Raw genomic sequence first — 8913 nt, 5'->3', positions numbered from 1 at the left:
TTCCGATGATTCCCAACAGTCCCCCCTGCAGATACCAACATATTTTGAATCGATCTTAAAAAAGAGAATGTATCTGTTGTTGCTTGGTGTTTTTTTTTATATGCAGGGTTTTTTTTTTCACGCAGCAATTTTATGTGTGAAAGTGGATCGGGATACACGAGGCAGAGATCGCGGCTGGCTGCAGGAATCTTCAAACCTCCTCCTGTGACAGCAGGCGAGAGTGGTGTTGATGTGAATACAGAAACCGTCCCACGTTAAAGAAGAGTCATAGGGCAGTTCTGTTAATGTATGCACCGGAAGAAAGTCCTCTCATTATCTATTATGTGTGTTGCAGGGACGATCATTTTGAATTCTATCCGTGAGAACAAATACTTGGATCAATTCAAATTTATTTTGAACACATCATTATCTTTCTTTAGTTCAGGTATGTAGCTGCGACAGCATGCGTAGTCTGCAAAGGAACAAGTAATAGGTTAATTCCATGCTGAAAAGACAAGAGAGAAAACACAACGTTCTCTTTTCAGCATTATCTTTCTTTGCCTTTCCAAGGACAGATTGGGAGAGTTTGGAACCAGCTGCCCAGCTATGGTGCTGAAATTGATACAGTGGTTTCTTTCAGCAAACAGGTGGATGTCATCCTGGGATCAATTTACTACTAACAACCAAACAGGCCGCTGGGCTGAATAAGCCCCTCTCGTTTGTAACCCTTCGCAAAACAATTTCCCCACCCGTTTTCTTTGCCAAGACTCAGATGATGAAAAGTCATCTTTGCTGTCCTGCAGGTTTCTCTTGAAACACAGAATTTGTAATTGGCTTTGAAGCTTGTTGCAGTTCATTCCAAATTTCATCTAGCATGTAGAAAAGGGGGCTGTAGATCTGTTTTACTCTGCTAAAATAGATTTGTTACAAAGGGAATTCTAATGAAGCTGGGTGTATTATCTGTGCACAGTTAAATCCATCCACCCATTTCGTAATCTTTTTATCCACTTCATGGTCTCAGGGGAGCCAGAAACTGTCCCACCAAGAACGGGGTGCAAGGCAGGATACACCAGTCCCTCTAAGGGCACAAGGCAGGGTACACCCTGGACAGGACACCAGTCCCTCTCAGGGCACAAGGCAGGATACACCCTGGACAGGACACCAGTCCCTCTCAGGGCACAAGGCAGGGTACACCCTGGACAGGACACCAGTCCCTCTCGGGGCACAAGGCAGGATACACCCTGGACAGGACACAAGTCCCTCTCGGGGCACAAGGCAGGGTACACCCTGGACAGGACACAAGTCCCTCTCGGGGCACAAGGCAGGGTACACCCTGGACAGGACACCAGTCCCTCTCGGGGCACAAGGCAGGGTACACCCTGGACAGGACACCAGTCCCTCTCGGGGCACAAGGCAGGGTACACCCTGGACAGGACACCAGTCCCTCTCGGGGCACAAGGCAGGGTACACCCTGGACAGGACACCAGTCCCTCTCGGGGCACAAGGCAGGGTACACCCTGGACAGGACTCCAGCCCATCATCGGGCCCTGAACAGTTAACTGTTTCCGCAAAATGCAGATTTTTAGATAGCTAAGATTAGAAATGAATTTTATTATTTCCTTGAGGGAATTACTTTATGGACACACAGCACTGTACATTTAAATAGAATGCAAAAAAAAGAAGAAGAAAAGAAAAACATTGCACATTATTCTATTACAAAAAATATAGAAAAACACATTAGCACACCACTCTATTACACACGTTTAACACATAACAACATGTAACATTTATAGCACATCACAAAACATAGTGCACTCGAGTGGGTTGTAAGAGTCAAGATTTTCTGTCTGAAGTGATATGTTAAAAACTCCAACCCTGTTTGTCAAACATGGGGATTTTGAAAGCTGTGACAGAATCTCATGAAAATCTAACTGTATAAAACCATGAATAAATGGTGAATACCCAGTTTTCCCTCACGCGCTTGGATCTATTTTCAATGAAGCGCTGTAATAAACTGGAATGGTCCTGTGTGGATTGTTGCCTGAGAACGTACTCATAACAAAGCACATGTAATAAACAACACACCGTAACGATCACCGGACCCATTAACACACAACATTCAGCTTCCCGACATCATGAACATGTTCATACCTGAAACTGCTCGGTGATTTTTCTCCGTTTCCCATCGTAACTGAAGCTCGGTATTTTATTTTCTCTGAGGAAAACTCATTATTTATCGGAAATTCTAATTTTGTAGCAGAGGCATAAGTGGACTAATAATGTGCTTATGAAATCAACAGCTCTGTATTACAGAGGACACACTCCTGAGCTGTTTCAACAGAGCACGGGGTTTTGTAATTGCACACAGTTTTGATTGCTCTTCTGGTTTCAGTTATCATGCCATTTTCCAGGTGTCTCTGCTGTGTTGCGTGGCCTTTTCTAAGACGGAGGAGGATTTACAGGCTGAGATCGACAGGCACAGTCGCGCTCGAGATGTGACCCCTTGAAATGGCCCGACTTTAGACCCCTGATCTTCCCGGGGGGAACTTCCAACTCTCACTGTCTTTCAACCCCTGCAGGTTCCTGGATCATCATGGAGTTCCAGTGATCGTTCATTCCTCTCTAAAAGCTTAATATTTTCAGTGACACCCACTTGAAATAGTCCTCCAGTAATCTATCACATAAATATAGTTTAAAGACTGAAAAGAAATTGTAAGAAAGCGTACAGATTCCCAATTTGCACGGGAATATTACAGAAATATCTTATTGACACACTTTTGGTTCCGTTTGAATTTATTGTGATTTCAGAATGTCACCCGTTTCCAATTTTCAATTGAAAAAAAAATCATTTTTATCAAGTTATAGACTGTTTTGTTCTTACTTTTTTTTCTGGAACGTGCCATGACTTGAATGTCTTAAATTCAAATACCAAACCTTGATTGTCAGATAATTCAGTAAGAACTGAAAGGATGGACTAGTATTCATGTGTTATCAATGAGGGGTAATGTACGTTATCATTCAAACTTTAGATGATGAAAATGATGAGGAACACGGTCCCATTATTAGAGCTCTTGGGGTCCTTGATCAATGGAAAAGTCTTGAAACGTTCTAGGGCCTGAATGATCATAGTAGTTCAAGTAGGGAGCTGTGTCAGCAGGCATAGGTTGCAAAGGAACAAGTAAAGTTTTATCCCTGCTGAAAACAGAAGAAAGAAAACAGACGAAATGTTGTTTCTTTTCTTCTCTTTTCAGCATGGAATAAACCTTTACTTGTTCTAAAATGATCATTGCTTACTTTAGTAACATGCCATTGATAGTAAAGCAATGATAAAAAATTAAATTGAACTGTTCACACACACATACAGTATATACTGTATAATAAGTGGTACGATTGAACATTTCCTTCCTCTGCCTTTACTTTATTCTTGTTTAATCTTTAAATTAAATTTAAGAATTTCATCTATCCCCAATACATTTGTGTTTTTTAAATACCAAACAGAAATTGTGTGTTTGTTAGCCTCGTGGAAGGGCTAACGCCTCTGCACAGAAGCTCTTACAGAACGGCCTTGAAATCTGTCACCACGGGCATGCTGTGCAAACAGAGTCTTCTTTTCAGTAGCTCCCTAATTCGGAAGGATTAGATAAATAAATGCCAGAAAAACCCATCAATCATTTCCTCTCATTGTTACCATCTTCCCTCCTCCTCCATCTACAAAATCACTGCAGTCTAACAACAGCAGCAGCCACACACAGGACGTATCATTCACAACGCGGCTAAACCTCAAAGCAGGAACAGAGGCTGAGACGGGCTTACCGAGCAGTCTCTGTAGAATAGGGGTTGCAAATGTCACTGAGAAACAATCTATAAATGGAATATATTAACACGATATTAGTGGAGTGTCACAGCTGAGGTAACAGTGCACCTCTCCTGTAGAACAGTCGCATGGTAGACACAATCAAGGACGATGCTCATTGTGAGTGCAGCCCGGTGGCCCTGATGAAGTGAACAAAATCGTCACTAAGTGGAATGAGATGAAAAATAATTTGAAGGGGTAAACAGCTGTTCCACAGTAATCGTAGAATGCTGCATATGATGAGCTGTTTGTTACGGCTGCAGCTGGTACTAACTAACCCCTCATTACCCAGTTTCCCTCACACACCCCTCCCTTCACTCTTTAAACCCTCGGCTCGCCCGGTAACATCGCTCGGTATTAGGAATCCATCCGCCACCTGAGCTTGCAACGTCCTTGACCCTCTGGCTCCCGAAATACAGACCTTTCTAGCCCTGGACCTTTTGTTTGCCTCTCGGCCTTCTCCAGCCAGACTGTGACCTCTAGCCCTGAGCTACCGAGCAGTCTGCTGCCTCGCTCCTCTCGGGCTCGTAGCCATCGGACTCTCTCGGCAACCTGCACAGGGCTCAGACCTGCTTGTTCGCTTACACTGTTATTATGTCAGTGACACTTGTGGATTGCATGAAAAAGCAAAGTGCTGTTTTTTTCATGCAGACTGCTGTTTGAATGCTCCATATCTCACAAGGTCCCAATGATGAGTTAGGCTTTCTATTATCTGTGATTATCACGGACTTTCACGGACAAAAACGAAATATCACATTGATTGGAGATCAATCAGGACCTCAGCTGATTGGTAGACAATGGGACTAATAAATTTGCTTGGAGTATTTATTTGGAGGATGAATGGAGAATTAATTTGGTTGTAGTTTCATTGATGGTTTGTGATGCACACCATGTCAGATTTTACAAGAAGACACTATGGACCGCTTGTGACAGCAGGGAGACACAAACCCGAAGACGCAAATGGAAACTACATGGAAGTGCATTTAAATCTGGGAACGCTGGCGTCTCCAACAGCCATGTCGTTGAAGCTGAAGACCTACAGTAGCTTCTAGAAAAAACTGGATGAGATCCTCAGATCAATTAGTTCCCTGTGACCTGATGAGTGAAATGGTCGAAGTAGGAATGAGGAAGGGAGCAATGAGAGTGTTTTTTACAGTATGTTCTGGGTTACATTCACAAGAGGCTTAGCACCAGTCCCTGGACCCTGTCGAGATGCACTTCCAGTCTTTCATCACCCCCTCGTTTCAGGAAGCCTAAACCCGGAGCTCAGTTTCGGGGAAACAAGCTGGAGGAAGTGTAAAGGAGGAACACAGGTAGCCTCTCCGTTCTGAATGGAGACATTTAAGAAATCTGAAGGCCAATTGCCTCTTAACACTTGACACTTGGTCAGTCTACACTCAGGCAAGGGGCCTTTGAAAAGGATCAGATCATTATCATGTGAGGGGAAACGTCCAGACAATGCCTACAAGACACAACCTGCCGAGTCGCCTGTCACCTGCGAGCTTGAAATGCAGTTCCAGTTGTCATCTCGTTCCTTGGAGGGCATCGGTTTCCTGAGTGTAATGGTTTGCTCAGGGAAGGCGTGTTTGAGTAGAGCTGATGAGTCCCAGGTGTGTGAGTGGTCAGGTGAGTGTGAGGTGTGAAGAAGGACAAACTGGCCTTCAAAATATTGCAGAGGCGGCTGGAAAATATGTTTCCTGCATTTCCCAGATCACTCAAGTATTCTGACTTAAATATCAGAGCTGATTCAACATTATAAATACAGTAAACGTCTGGAGGTATTCTGCATTTCAATGTAACAGAACACTTACTGTACCTCAATGTAGTGCATATGAGTTTAGTGCCAAGAGTGCAGCCTTTGATTGTAATTTGAAAGATGAATTCTTAGTTTGATTCACCTGAATTCAGCAGCTCAGTATAGACCCTGTGTCTATTTTTATGGTAAGCAGGAACACGCCAGGAGCACACTTCCAAAATGATCAGTCGGACTTACACAATGCTTATTTTATTCATGCTGTTCTATTGTGTTTACTATGTGTTGAAACAAGACAGAGATGCCAATATATCCAGAAAAGCAGTTTTTGACTTCCTGTGTGTATGGATTAGGATTACCATCTGTCGATGTCAACAGTGGACCTATTTACACAGGGCAGGTGTCGAACAATAGGTGTTATTTCTGAATGGCCAGGATGTTTGTCTTCAATTTCAAACTGCTAACAGACCTTCACAAACGGGTCCCCATATTTTTAGATGAGGTTGAATAAAAGAAACTCAGGAAGGAAGAAGAAACAGCCCAGCGCTGAGGCAGCGTGTCGCAGTAGAAGGAAATGGGAAAGACAATACAGTCCAGTAAATCAAGAGGGAGAAAAGTTCCGCTCACCCTCAAAACACTCAGCAGTGTCATATAGCCATTTGCATCGCAAAAGCAGATTTGCATCCAAGAAGGTGCAGAAAAGGGTTAAGAAACAAACTTACATCACAGAATGAAATGCATGTAAATGGTGATTAATAGCTCGATAGCGGTTGGTTCTCCTTGGGCTGTTGTCCATGTTTTCATTCCCAGAACACTACTGCAATTGCATGCTCAAGGGCTCCCTCTAGAGTCACACAGAGGAATATCACCTACTAGAACTGCTTGTAAAAAGCACGCCCTGCCCTCCAACGGCAAACCTGCTTCTAGTATTTTCTTTGTATATTTTAACTGCATAATACCAGCTTGTAATGAATAAGGTCTGCAGACAGAACTGATGTGCATGCACCTTTTACACTGCTGCACAAAGGTTTTAGACGTCTCAGGAACAGTCGGCAGTTGCAATATAAAGAATTCCTCATGAGCATCGCTAATTTTCTCAAAGCCTCAGCTGGTTTACTTCTATTATGACAACTTTGATTGTTATTCATACACATTAGCTTGGTTGATGTTAAACCAGATGTTTAATTTAGCAGTGTTTAATTCACACTGATTAGATCTTCAAACACAGGGTCAAAACTCAAGGTAGACCTAGATTCTGGAAATGGACAGGCACTACGAAGTGTTTTAGGAGCTAATGAACCACATTGATCAATCAGAACGAAAACAATTAAATTAAAGGGTTGCTTTTTTGCACTACAAAAACACAGAACTATTAAGATTAACTGTTAGCTTAAACAAAATAGGTAATATTTCAGTGTGCTTCTGCATAACGAAGGAAGAACTTTGAATGAAAAAAGCAGAACAATTCAGAATGTCTCGAACTATGCACAGCAGTGTGTATAGAAGTGATCAATAGTATAACTTATCACAGTACTACATATAAGCATTAGCATATTTAATCTATGAATAATACCTAGAACCCCTCCTGAAAGACGCTTTCACTTTGACCAAATATCAACATTTACTTCAGTGAAAAAGACAAACAGATATCTTCATGCTCAATGTTTTCACCTGCTCATTGTCTGCAGAAGGTGCAATCGATTAAGATCCAATACTAAGAAATGAGAATAGTAATAATAACCGTCACAAGCAGACCTAGACACCAACCCAGACATGAGCAGGTGCACAAGCTGACTAGTACCCGGTGACTAGTGCCAACACATTCAGGCCTCCCTGACAAATTCCATCTGACTTACATTTATGAATCATTTTATATTTCCTTCTTCAGAAACAATTTCATTTGGAATGTTTTCTCATCCCGCATAATGTATTTCAAAGAATGCGACTGAATCCAGTAAATAAAGACATGCACTCCTATTATTACATAACAGACCATACAAAATGTTATAATTAACTCTTTTCTTTTTTGTTTTTCTGAATTATAGGATTTCCTCAGTCCATCAAAACCGCAAACCATCTCCGAACGAACAAGCATCTACCACTAGGTGTCCCCATGACTCTGCCACCACTGGAAACATACATTTAAAACTGAATAAAGTCAACTTCAGATCTAATAATCATATCATTATTTTTAATGTTATTGTTTTATTATTTTAAAGTATAATACTGTTACAAATGGGGGGGGGGGGGTTGAAAATGGAGAAAATCATTAAGTGACCAAGTGGATAAATCAATTAGTTAATTAATCAGAATCCCCAACTTGTGAAGATTTTGACAAGGATACACCAGATAGGTTGGAATAGTTTAATTAATTTTTTTGTTCTCTGGCATAGCTTTGGTTGAAAAGACTAATAACTGAGGCACACTTGGTTATACACATATTTATTAAGAGCGACACACAGGGAATACAGACACTAAGCAACACACAACATAGACATACTACACACAAGTTTCCCTATGTGCAAATTTACAAAGAAGGCATCCCAGTGGCTTAACATTCTGATCTCCCAGAGAATCCCAGACTGTTAACAAGTCTATAATGTAATGCCTACAAAGGCCACAAATAAGAGGCTGCCTTCTAAACTTAATAGAATATTTCCCACAGTTATATCTTACCTTGTTATGCAAACCCAGAATTAACGATAACAGGCCACAATAAATGGGAGCCTATCTCCCTGTTCTAAAATGCAAGCACTAATGAGGAGAGGCCGGTTTTAACCAAGGGATTCTTCACTCAGAAAATCTGAGTTCCCTAAAGGCTACAGAAGAGCATGCTCTCTTGGCAAGGTTGAAATACTGAGCTTCAATCTGGTCTGCTCAGCTGATCTGGGACAAAGAGCTTTATATTAATATTTATTCAAAAGGGGCGGGGGGGTCTTTTAACGCAGCAAGCGGTGCGCCGTACTGTAACGCAGACGGCCGACACGGCAGGTTGTGCGACCCGGCTTGCCAGCGCGGTGACGTCATCGCCATTCCCTGTGAATAGCAGGGACTGCAGCCGCCGGGCTGACGGGAGATCTCCCTTTGGCTCAGCTGGCTGGGTCCCTGTTGAGTGACGCTGGAGACCCGGGTTCGGGTCCCCAGCGGTGGTGGGGGGGCCAACCTGTGGCGGCAGCGAGGGCGCATACCCACGTGAGCCCGAGAGCCCTACAATACATTAATACACTACAAAAACAAACCAAAAACCAGAACAGATCAATAAAAACAGCAAACCGTCCACAGAAGTAACTGGAAGTAACAGTGTGTAGTATTTGGGAAGGGACTAGTA

At 42.5% G+C, this 8913-nt stretch overlaps 1 protein-coding gene across 1 annotated transcript in view; it reads right to left on the bottom strand.

Moving 5' to 3' along the window:
• Positions 1 to 8913, bottom strand: part of cep135 (centrosomal protein 135) — a 133950-nt gene that overhangs the window by 12185 nt on the left and 112852 nt on the right. The gene's annotated exons all lie outside the window — the stretch shown is intronic.

This window comes from Lepisosteus platostomus, chromosome 1, assembly GCF_059453375.1.
Source record: "Lepisosteus platostomus isolate fLepPlt1 chromosome 1, fLepPlt1.hap1, whole genome shotgun sequence".
NCBI classification, from domain to species: Eukaryota; Metazoa; Chordata; class Actinopteri; order Semionotiformes; family Lepisosteidae; genus Lepisosteus; species Lepisosteus platostomus.
The sequence above is the reverse complement of the archived record's forward strand: the minus strand, read 5'-3'. Positions and strand labels throughout refer to the sequence as shown.